Below are 12639 nucleotides of genomic sequence, written 5' to 3'. Positions count from 1 at the left end.
GCCATTCTGACAGATGTGAGGTGATATCTCATTATGGTTTTAATTTGCATTTCTCTGATGATTAGCGACCTTGAGCATCTTTTCATATGTCTGTTAGCCATCTATATTTCCTCTTTAGAGAAGTATCTGTTCATGTCTTCTGCTCGTGTTTTAAATTGGATTGTTTGTTTTTTTGTTTTTGAGTGAGAGCTACATTTTTAAGAGAAGAAAGAAAATCTGCTTTGAGACAAGCATTGGGCTACTGTCCCCAGGCCAGGGTGGCTTCCCATAGGGCAGGGAACACCTCCGTGACCCCAGTGCAGTGAGCTCTTCTCAGTTCCTACTTACCGAAGCCTGATCCCCTCATTCCCTTCCTCTTTGGGGTACAGTTTGGGGGCCCAGTTTGCAATCAAAAGAAAAGAGTAATGGCTGACTTTAATGATAGACCTCCGTGACCCCAGTGCAGTGAGCTCTTCTCAGTTTCTACTTACCGAAGCCTGATCCTCTCATTCCCTTCCTCTTTGGGGTATAGTTTGGGGGTCCAGTTTGCAATCAAAAGAACAGAGTAATGGCTGACTTTAATGATAGAAAGCGCAGCCCCAGAAAGACTGGACAAATTTAGCCTTCCAGGCACATAAGCTTCCAGGAGGTCCCTTCCACACCCCCATTTTACTGAGTAAACTATGCAATTGGCTCCACCTTCTTCATGTACGCCCACGCCCCATTTCAAAACTAAACTAATATGGATTCATCTTTGAATCATAATACATTTAAAATACCTTGTCTTTCCCTCGCAGCCCCAGAAAGACTGGACAAATTTAGCCTTCCAGGCACATAAGCTTCCAGGAGGTCCCTTCCACACCCCCATTTTACTGAGTAAACTATGCAATTGGCTCCACCTTCTTCATGTACGCCCACGCCCCATTTCAAAACTAAACTAATATGGATTCATCTTTGAATCATAATACATTTAAAATACCTTGTCTTTCCCTCTTCTCTCTCTTTTGCTGTTTTTGTTGGTGGTAGTGGTGGTGGTGGTTTTTTGTTGTTGTTTTTTAATGAGGAAAAATTCCAGTCTGTGATCTCAATGATATGGCATCCTCTTCCAGTTTCAACTTGATTCCAACTCATTCTGCAACCTAGAGACTAAATGCCAAATTAAACCATGCCAACGAATCCCGGGTACAAAAATAAGGAAAACGGAAGGCTGGGGGAATCCTACGATTAAGACAACTCATAATTTAAGAGAGAAAAGGAAACAAAAAGGAGAAGGCAAAAGTAATTCAACCTTTGGACACTCTTCCAGCTAAGAAGATATAGGCAGAGACCTCAGCCCTATTTTTACATTAGGTCCTCAGGCCTAACTAGTCTTGCCTTTTCCTTTATCCTCTACAAGTTTCCGTTGCCTTTCGCCAGAGTTTTCTTCCTAATGAGGTGATCCAAATCCTCACTCCTACAGGCTCTGGGCTTCAGTGGTCTAGAGTTATATAGAGCTTCCCATTCCATAAAGCCATAATGTAATCTGACTAATGGGTGGGCCCAGAACAGTTTCCACCTCTCCTTTGGCTCTATCTCTCCCAATTCTAACCATGTGGGTAAAATGGGAGACTGATGAGTCCAGAGATAGGATTCTCCACTCCAGATGAGTCAGTCAGAGTCCTTCTCTGCAACTTTCTGAAATAAAATTAAAGACACAGGAGGGAAGATATGAGCCTAGGGCTATAGCATTCACATTCCTTGATGAGTAGAAGTCAGTTTGTAGTCGGAGAAAATGATGCTGACACACAGAAGCAGAGACAAAAGACAAGTCCTGGTGATGTTCCAGTCCCTGTGTCCTGAGGCCTTTGTATACCTTTCAATAAGACCTTTATTTTGCCATGCATAACTTGAGGGGACTTTCTTTCACTGGCAATCAAAAGAATCCTGATTAATAGAGCACCGACTCATGACTTTTAACCCCCATTAAGTAGTAGCAACTCTATTTCCCCTTTATCAGTCCAGCCTATACTATGACCTCCTTTCTTCTATTCCTCTAGTATTATGAGAAGCTAGAAATGCAATAGAATCATCTTTGTGTTCCCTGATTGGAAACATTCCTCCCTAGATGCTGAAACCTCTTGGTCTACGGAATCTAGAATGTCAGAGACAGGAAGTAAACTCTTTGAGAAAGTCATTAGGCAAAATCATGGTAAGGTGCCACACCTACCTCGACCTCTTCATGTATGTTCTGGCTACAAAAGACAAATAATTATATAGATTGTTGATTTAAAGCCTATATAGTACTCAGCAGAGCAGCCGGCACCCAACCTGGCATAGCTGAGTCATCAATTGTTCATTCCATTGTTCTATATCTAGATGCTCTAAATAACATAATACCTGATAAGTCCAATGAATTCCAATGGCATCAGGTTATAGCCTCTCTTAGTCAAGGGCAATGTTGTATGGGATACAGTAACATTTTATAATTAACGAAGTACTCATATAGTGGGTCTGGCCGCTCCCTAATTTTCAAAGTGCTGGGAGCCTGGAGAATTGGAAAACCCAGAACGGCAGAGGCACCTATGTCTACATGACCACAGAAAAGCAGATATACAGATAGATGTCTGTTATTCATTCACCAGAAGCTTCCTCAGTCAGGATACCAGGGAATCAGTCATGCTAGGTGAAGGGGTATCTGTGGCTACTTAGATTGCAGAGACTTAATTAACAGGGACACCCAAATCACCAGAGATGGTCAGTACCAGCCTGAACAGGGCTGTGCAGCAGGCCAGCCCATCATGAAGATCCAGCAGTGGGCAGTGAGTAGATATCTTGGCAAGGAGACAGATGCCAGAGCCAAGAGAGGCTAGCAGCAAGTAGCCAGAGCCAGGCAAGGAAACAAGAGAAGATGAAAGGAATTTCTACTCCAAGAAATAGGACAGGCATGAGTTTCTCTGTAGATGAATAATTTTTCAATGTCAGTCCTTCCAGGAAGAAAGAGGTGGGTAGGATCAAGGTGTTTCAATGTCAAAGACCCGCCCCTTCCTGTCCATTTATTCACATTCAGCACCCAGCTATAGAGTGCTTACTTTTCGTCAGGTACTGTACTGGGGATTCAGAGCAGGATCAGAACTGGCAGTGGCCTCAGGGAGCTCCCTGTTTAGAAAGGGAAATGAAAAAAGGCGGGCTATACAATGGGATGGGCCCTGCAACATAGCTAGAAGGCAAAAGTAAGGAGCACAAAAGACGGTAAGGAAAGGCTTCACAGAGGTGATATTTAAGCCAGGCTTTGAAGGATGAATAGAAGCTCACCAAGAGAAAGCAGAAGGTAGAGGAGACTGTATTTGGTGTGTGTGGTTAGAGTGTTCAGACAACACAGAGGAGGCTAATGTGACTGGAGCTTGGGGAGAAACAGAGGTAGGAGATGAGGCTGGAGGATAAAGTGGGCCAAATGGTGAAAGGTCTTCACCACCATTCCCAGGAGTTGAGGCTTCTTCCTAGAGGCAGCAGGGAAATGACTGAGGAAGCCCCCAAAGTGTCCACATCAGAACAAAGCACAAGCTTCTAGTCCTGGAGTACAAGCTACATTGTTACCTGCTTTCTTCTCTTTTCCTGAGCCCACATTATCTGCCAGCCTCCTCACTTGGCTTTGGGAACTTCAGCAAATCAAATCATTTAAACCTTTTTAGGTTAAATAAAGATAATATGCCATGAACATTGATAAATAACATTATAATGTGAACATTGTTGCTTGGGCTCCCAGGACCAGGCACAGCCCCTTTGGCACAGCAGAAAGCCTTTGAGGCAGATTAGAAGGAAAATCATTCCCCAGAATTAGTTCATCTTGCGAAAGGAAAGCCCACAAAGCTGATGACCTCATTATTTTCTTCATCCATTGCCCCTCTGCCTCTAAACGTGAAGTGCCACTCTAGCCTACCCAGAAATTGCTGTGTGATTAAGACAGGTCATTTCCCACCCGTTTCCTCAGCTGTAAAGTGGAGCAAGAGATACGTCAGATCTGAAATTTTAAAAAAATTTTGAAGCCTTACAATCTTTTATTTTCAGGCAAACTCTTAGCAATACACCCAGTCTGAGATCTTCTCTCCTCCCCTGAACCCTCTGCTGTAAACGGCTCCTGAGGGGACTGTGATGAAGCTTTTAAAGCTCAGTGGGACAGTTTCAAATCCACTGCACCACATGAATCTAGGAGATGAATCCCCACCCACCTACCCTCCCACACCTAAAGGGAAAAAGGAGAAACTGAGGAGTGTTTTGGAGCTGCTGGAAGAATAAAAGGTAGTGTGGACTCCTTCTCTCCAATGCACCCTTGTGATAAATGCAGACCAAGTGCTAAGTGGTCTCTCTGAAACTACTCTTTCACCAGGAGTCCAGAAAAAACAAATCCAAGCTTCCGAGGCTGCTGAACACCCCAGAGCACACAACAGAGAAGCTGAAGGAGGAATGAGAGAAGGGGGAGCCTGTTCCACCCCCTTCCTAGCAGCTGCCTCTGTGGGCTCCATAATCCACATGCCCTCTCCCCACCCCACCCTCTGGCCGCCCACCTCTCCTCCACCCACCCCATTCATCAGTAGGAGGGCTCGGTATCAGCACAGCTTTTCAGGGCCTGACAGGTCCTTTCTGGGTGTCCCCCACATGTAACCACTTAACCTCCAGCACAAAGGGCCAGGCTGAATGGACTTGGAGCCGGTGGCTCGTGCAGAGGAGGAGGCCTCAATAGGATTTGGGGAGCTGGGTGTATAAACCGCTCTGCTCCAGCAGCCCTCAATGGAGGAGCTGAAGTCGGGGCATGTGCCGAGGGGAGGAGCCCGGCAGCTGCATCCCGCCCCTGAACAATGATTTATTCATTCCCCTGGCTCACACAGAGAAAACAGGCTGGGGGAACATGGCCCCACAAATCGCCCTTGGCCTCAGCTGATTCCCATGGCAATCATCCCAGTTAAGAGGTTAAGAGCGCCAGCTCCTACTTGTGATTTATTGCCTAAAGCCTGCCCTTCCTCTTCCCTATAAGGAAGTAGAGTACATTATGGGAGGCCTTTAGTATCCTGAGGGTCAGGCAGGCAACCTTTGAATTGGGTCCACCCAATCTCAATCCCTCTTTCTGAGACTTTACTGACCAGGTTTTTCCTCTCACCCATTTCACAGCTAGAGAAACCAATGTAGAAAAAAAAAGAAAAAAAAGCTTGGCCTGACTCAGGACAACCCTGGGGGTGGGATGGTATGGGGAAAAATGAAAACAGGCCTGGAGTTGGGGAGCTTAGCCTAGAAATAACTGACAGGTAATGAGAATGCAATAAAGGCTTGCTGGAAGAGTTAATGGCTAACGAACAATGCCATGTTTGCTGTGCCCATTTCTCTCCCCAGCCCCATTCTGTAGCCACATCTGGCTCTCGTTCCTGGAAGAATCTCTGGGAGTACTTTTGGCTTTAGGGGACAGAATGAAGATAAGTAAACAAAAAATACTATAAAACCTGTAGAATAAAAAAATGTCAGGTAGGTAGGTGGTTTCGAGAAACTAAATTGTGACAAGAATAAACGTGTTCTTGCCCTCTCGCCTCCATATCTCATGTTATCAGGGCCAGATCACACACAAAACATCATCATAATAAATAAAACTAAAAATCAATAATGTTAGCAGAACAGGGAGAACCAGATTGAAGTGACCATCCTCAGACTGGCTCCTGGGCCTCCTGGCCCCAAGCTCATAATTACCCTGTCACAGAGAAAACAAATCTATTGAGGGTGGTAAGTGTGGAGGGCTGGGAGATCCTGGGCAAGGAGGTTGCCCAGCTGAGGAGGGGGAAGGGGTTACAGATTGGCCTTAGATGCTGGGGGATTGGTGCTGTGTGAGAGCTGGGGGTGTTGAGATTGACAAAATTAAGGTCTAGAAAGTTTCAGAAAGTTTTCTCCCCTTAGACAGGAGGGTGGACACACTAAGGGAGGGATCCTGCCTAATACTGACACTTGTGGTGGGAGGGGAGAGGGGACCGGAAAAAGTCCTCAGCCCACTTCGCTAAGCCTCCGGAGGGCACGTTGCTTTGATGCTGCTGCCCTCTGGTGGACATTAAAAAAAAAGCATCAACACCTCCAATGCTTGGAAACAAATGATAGAAACTGCCAAGGAGTCTGTCGTTTCCTGTCCTAAAGCCTTGGCCACCAGGATTAGCACACTTGCAGGTTGGCTTTCCCAGGAAGCAGACTCAGTTTAGCATGCAGGATGTTTATTAAAAAGTGCTCTTTGGATCAACATCTGTAGAAGGGAGGAGACAAGCTGAACTTCCATACAGGTCTATGATAATCTCTGCTAACCCCTAGGGGAGCTCTGAAGAGAGAATGGCCCTTCGGAATTGTCCTGAAATGAGCTGAGGCCAGGTATTTATACCCTTGTTGTCACTGGATGTGGGCTGTGCTGAAAAGGGGCATGACTTTGGGCAAGGTGTTCTCTGCAGCTGAGGCAGTCCCCAAAGGGGCTGACTGGTTAAGGCTGTCTGAGGGAAGTGTTCCCAGTAGCTGGCCCAACAAGGCCTTCATCGAAGAGGGATGGGGTGGTTCATCATGAGGTTTACCCTAAACACCATAGATACTCACTAAACATGTGTTAAATGAATGGCAGGGTTAGGTCATTTCTCAGGCTCCAGGCCCAATGAGACAGCCCAAAAGTCTCAGATATTCAAGCTGTTATACTCCGGCCTTTGGAAATGGTCAAGGGAGCCTTAATGCTTGGATTCAAGGATTAATTCATTCAACTGACTTTCACTGAGTTTTACTCTGTGCTAGGCCTGGAGGCAGACACTTTACAAATGTCTTTTTATTTAATCCTCACAACTGTGGCATTAGTATTAACTCAGATTATTCAGATGAGATCAAGTTATTAAGTGGCTTTCACAGTCTAACAACACTTTTAAAAAATGACACTCACAATGAGACAAGTGCTACTGCTGCTGCCAGATCCTTCGGGCCAGAAAGGGTCTTGGCTCTGTTCCGTGCATGTGCATGTGTGTATGTAGAGAGATGGCTTTTGCTCTGCCTTCAGCCAGAACGTTTCCTCTGTTGCAGCCAAGAACTGTGCCTCCATCACTTGCTGCTTCAATTCCTTCCTAATAAGGTTGCTGCTCTGCTGCTTGGAGGTAGCAGAACCATGGGTTTTAACATTCCTGGTTGTAACCACAGAGCCAGCTCCTTCCCTGGATATTTAATGGAGAGACAACCTCTAATCTCCAGTGTTCTTTGGCCATCTGATCATTGGGAAGTTATGAAAGGGTCAGTTCTTCTTCTACATCTAACTTTCCCAGTTGCTGTGATCATTTTGAGATAACAACACTGAAGGGACAAGAAGTGGAGGTTTCTGCTCCAGAAATCTCTCTGTACCCTGTACCTCTTGCTAACCCACTGGCTCTGTAGGAGGTGAGAGCTGGAGAGACAGAGAAAGCTGTCAGCTGTTCTATTATAGCCCTGACAAGTTCTCATCCTTGGCCAATTAAACCTTTCACCACTCCCAGCCACCAACATAAAGATTTTAGTTTTCTCATTTATATTCTAATCATAAAGAACTTGAAGGAAAAAGAGGGAGGGGGGAAGCTTAGATGTCATGGAGCAATTTCTGGGTCTGACTACAGAGACATAAAAGTACTCTCAATACTCTTCACCCCCTCCCAACCACACACACACACACACACACACACGCCTTTCCTCCTGGGCCCCCAGAACCTAATTTTTCACATTTGGAAAACTCAGATGATTTTTGCCTGGGTCCATCTGGTTTTCCAAATAACCTGTCTATTTGATAAATAACATAAGTTAAATTAGACAAGACAAAGAGAGGGGTGGGCAGTCAGCTATTTTCCTTCTTTCAGCCTCTGAGAAAAAGAGAGGTGGAGGATGAAAAATCTACACAACTCACTCCCAACCCTGCCCCAGCACTTTCCACCCCTTAGACTAGGTCCAGTGATTCTCCAGCCTGGAGCTTGGAGCTGCCTCTTCACCTCCACCTCTAGCCCACCAGCTATCAAGAATAACATTGCCATTCCTTCTAGAATAAAGGGAAAGAACCCAGGTGTCCAGCCTCATAGTTTCTGCCAATCACCCTTAGGCTATGCTACTTGGAACCCCCTTTTCCCATTATGTATCCCACCACAGGCAAGAACTAGATCAATAAACTGAAAATGAAAAATCTTTAAGGTGAAAAAAGAGAACAGAAAGAGGAGACGTGGGTAGTACAGCCTAAGACGATACAACTACTTGGGACGGAGATATCTGGTACGTCGGTCTCAAAAAATAAAATCTGGGGTGACGTCAGCCATATACAAAGATGTACCTGTTTCTCCAGCTCACTGTGAGTACAGATACACGAGCAGATCTCCATCCCGACCACCCTCGCAAGTCCTGGCACAGAGCTAGCCATCACTGGTCCTGAGATCGGCCCATGGGCTGGAAGCTGTGGAGGCTGGTGAGGCTTGGCATCTCCTTCCCACTCAGCCAGACTATAGAGAGGCATCAGCACCACCCCTTCCTCAGCAGTGGAATAGCCGGCATTAGCTCGGCCTTAGTCATTTCACATTAATTTGTCCCTTTGATCCTAACCATCACCCTGTGAACTAAATCAAGCCATTTCAATTTAGCCTCATTTTCCAGTTAAGGAAAAAAATTCAGAGAGAATGACTTATCCAAGGTCATGTCACTTGTCAGTTGCCGAGCAAGGACTTAAGGTCTCACATAGCAACCACCTCTATTCTATCCTATACTAGAAAGCTTCTTTGTAGGGGATTCAGCTGCAAGCTTTTCACCATTAACTCTTCCAGGTTTCAGATCACGTATTGCTCAATAAATATTTATTGAGTTATTCTATGTGCCAGGCATGGCACTACCCAAAATATACATTTGTAGTAACCTGGCAAGTTATGAATCTTGGAAGAGGACATTGGCTACTGAGCTGGAAGAAGTGAGCTGATTTAAGATGTAATTCAAAGGTAGTTGTCTATGGCCATGCCACCCGGAACAAGCCCGATCCCATCTGATCTCGGAAGCTAAGCAGGGTTGGGCCTGGTTAGTACTTGGATGGGAGACCACCTAGGAAGACCAGGTGCTGTAGGTGTAAAAAATTTTAAAAATTAGGGATTGTAAGCTGACAAGGTCCTTGCAATCTGTGAGGTCAACCAAGGGTTGCCTCGCCTAAAAAATAAATAAAAAAGTAGAAATAACAGGACCTAGAGACTGATTATGGGAGTAAGGAAGTAGGTGTCAGGAATGTCTTTCTAGTTTCTAGCCTGAGTGACTGGGTGTGTGGAGGTACTTTTTACTGAAATGGGAAACACAGGAGGATTAGCAGGTTTTTAGAGAAGATTACATTTTAAAAAATGTTAACTTTGAGAAGCTTATGAGACAACGGGCCTTTAAGGAGTGGTCCACAAAACATAATGTTATTGTGACATTGGCGATTTCTTATGGTTACGGAGTAGCACTTGACATAACGTATTCACGTACATTTTCAACTTAAGTTTCACAGCAGCCCTGAGACAGGATGAATTACTATCCTCATTTTACAGATATAAATGGAGGCTCTGAAAGGTGTGGTATTATTCATTCAACATTTACTGAGCAACACTACATTCCAGGCCATGTGCCAGGCAGTGAGTAGGATACAAGGTAGAAGATATAACACCATCTCGACGATGATATAATCAGATATCATGACAATACTCCTCCCAGAAGCACTCTCCCTTATCCTTAGATGCACAAGTCTCAGGACAGGAAGCCCTGTCAGTTAGACAACTCTAAGAGATAGAGATCAAAAATACCCAGTCTGGGCCATTAGACATTCTTGAAGTGGAGCAAAGTTTGCAGAGAAGCAGTGAAGATAAGGGATACATAGGGAGCTGAGCACCTTGTCTCTATAGGGCTTTGGTGAATATAACCTGGTGCTTAATGGAAAAGACCCTAGAATGGCTTATGCAATCATGGACACAATTAATGAGATCAGAGACCTATTTAAATGAAGTAAACATCATATGTCCCTATGCTGTTGTGTAGAACAAGGAAGAGGTAAAAGGACTGAAACTGAGCATACTCTGTCTCCCAGACTCATATCCCTCCAGGTATGTAATTTCCAAACTAGTAGAGCTAGTCCTAGCAGGAGCCATAGCAGCAAGTCATGGGGCCTCAGTTTCATTAAAACAGAGCTGAGGCTGATGGCTCAATGCTTTGGACATAGGGCATATGAGTAAGGTCACAACTCTCCACTTCAAATCTGTTACCAAGATCAAGGCTTAGTTTAACTTATGACAGCTATGCTGGCATGAGGAAAAATAACTCAGACCTTAAGATTCAACTTTTCTTTTTCCAAAGAGTGCTTTCTTTCTGGAGGCTAGAACAGAAACCATTTGCTTCCCAGATTTCTCAGGCTCTGATTTGGTCAGTTCCAAAGAGTCTCTATCTCTCTCCACAAAAAAGATACAGGAAAGCAATGGGGGAGAAATATCAAGCCCTCCTGGCCTGTTCTCTTTTGCCCAGCACTGTTGAGAAGACTCAAAGTGAAGAGAAATAACTCTCACCTTGGACTCGTGGCTGCCAATCACAGGGCTGTAGCAACAGGTACTATTTATATAAACTGTTCTTACCTGCACTGAACCCAAAACATTTGGTCATTTGATAAATTCACTGGAGTTGAGAAGCCAGTGTAGGGACAACTACAACAGTCTCTCTCACTCTAGACCCAGAGGGCTTCCTTATGATAGGCTGAAAATAAAATGCTCCTTGCAAAAAAAAAAAAAAGCATTAAGAAAATCAAAATAAAAATTAAATGTGAGGAAAAAAAACAGCGTTCAACATGTTCCTCAATATTAGACAGACACTCAATCTGGACAGCAAATCCTGCCTTCAAGGCATTGAGATTTATTGAAAAACTACATACATATTAAAACACCTTTATATACATTTTTCCCATTAAAGATTACAAATATACAAACATAAATTCTGTCAAAGTCAGCATCTTGTGTATTAGAAAGAAATGGAGAACACCGACACCCTAATTGCATCAGTTAAATTGGTGTTTCCCACCTGCCAACAAAAATTGGTGTAATTCATCCAACTTCCCAAGTCTAGCTCCCAACAGTGAAACCTCATCATTCACATGGAATGTTTCCCTAAAACAACATTGCTGCTCAGTTCTGAGAGAACAAAAAATATATATCTGTCTAAAATCTGAGTGCCTCATGGTAGTTTAGGGAAACTCAGGAGTGATGGCAATTCTCTTAACACTATTTTGGTTAAACTTCATGGTGGTATCTCAAAATAAGTAATGATGCATTAAGTTGTCCTCTGACTGGTGATGAACTCCACCCAGTTGAATACAATAAATAATGGTTATATTTCTTTTTGTCAGGATGAGAAGGGAGGTCTTGGAGCAACACTGTTTAAAATCAATAATTCAGTCCCGGGAGCAGGCTCTCTGCCCCATGGGATATCTCATATGGACAGACTCTGGGTGTAAGTAATCCTTTTATCTTCATCCTCATAGTCCCCAAAATTGGGGCCAAGGTCTTTCTGACTTGGGTACCAGTTTGAGTCCTTATTATAGAGGAAGCAAAGTTTATTTGGAAACTTGGGCTGTCTTGGGAAGAGGCATACAAAAAAAATGGAAGGGGCAAGACTAATGGAACAGCCCATCTCTTGGTTCCTAGGTCCTCCAAGAAGCCTCTCACTGAGTTCCAGTCACCGTGGTACAGATCATAGGGGTGTGAAGGAGTCATGCTGGTATTCACAGTCACTGCTTTCTCTAATTTTCTATAATGCCACACTTTTCCTCCTTCTTCTCCTCCTCTAACCACCCCTTTCACAAAGAGGTATCAACCCAGGAAGCTGCTAGGATAAAATGTCAAATATTTAATGAAGGAAGTAAATCTTCACCCAAGTCAATGTTGTAAACACTGCAGAATTAAAATTAGTGGCCAACCCAGGAAACACTACTAGGAAAGAGATGTCCAGAACCGTGCAGAGGAAAAACCTGGAATCTGTGTTGACAGTCTCAATGCACTGATTATGAAGGAAGGGAAGAATCACCCATGTGAGCATTGATTTCTCTTTCAATGCCAAAAACTTCTCAAAGCAGTCTCAATGTAGGTGCTGGCACCCTTGATGGTGTTAGCTTTCCAAGTACCTGAAGATACTTTGCTTCAATTCTGAAGTTCTTTCACTTGTTTTGAGGCGCTTAGGTGAAGGCGTTTTCATTAAAGATGGAGCCTTTCTCCTCACCTAGAGAGCAAAGACAGAGTCAAGGTAGCTCAAGACTCTCATACAAGCGCTTGCCTTCAATTAGCTCTTCAGCTAATTGATTAACTCAGTTAAATCATGGATGAATAACAACAGAAAAAATATATATGCCTTGTACCTTACTGGGGAATCCAAAATTAACACTGCAACATAAGCCTTTAAGCTGGATATCTCACTCACTCACACACACACACACACACACACACACACACACACACACACACACACACACACTTTTTTTTAATTTAAAAAAGTAAACTCTGCTTTGGAAAGCTACCAAATCAATTCTAAAATTCCCTACCTGTGGCTTAGGTGATTCCTTTGCTGCCTCAGCCTTGACAGGAGAAAGTGTATGGAAGACAAAGTTTCTTAAATTTCGGGGAGCACTGGGGTTGAGGT

General features: G+C 44.1%; 1 long non-coding RNA gene and 1 other non-coding gene across 2 annotated transcripts; one reads left to right on the top strand and one right to left on the bottom strand.

Annotated features, from left to right (window-relative positions):
- Window positions 1-8948: 8948 nt before the first annotated feature.
- LOC112473090 lies at window positions 8949-9067 on the top strand. The gene has a single exon (XR_003043906.1). It is a non-coding gene; the product is annotated as a 5S ribosomal RNA (ribosomal RNA).
- A 1762-nt stretch (window positions 9068-10829) lies between these two features.
- Window positions 10830-12639, bottom strand: LOC112472934. Its single transcript, XR_003043833.1, has 2 exons — window positions 12542-12639; window positions 10830-12222 (listed from the first exon to the last, which is right to left on the bottom strand). It is a non-coding gene; the product is annotated as an uncharacterized LOC112472934 (long non-coding RNA).

The sequence above is a fragment of the Pteropus alecto genome, unplaced genomic scaffold (genome assembly GCF_000325575.1).
Source record: "Pteropus alecto unplaced genomic scaffold, ASM32557v1 scaffold39, whole genome shotgun sequence".
Lineage (NCBI taxonomy): Eukaryota > Metazoa > Chordata > Mammalia > Chiroptera > Pteropodidae > Pteropus > Pteropus alecto.
Note: the sequence above shows the minus strand (reverse complement) of the source record. Positions and strands in the feature narration are given on the sequence as shown.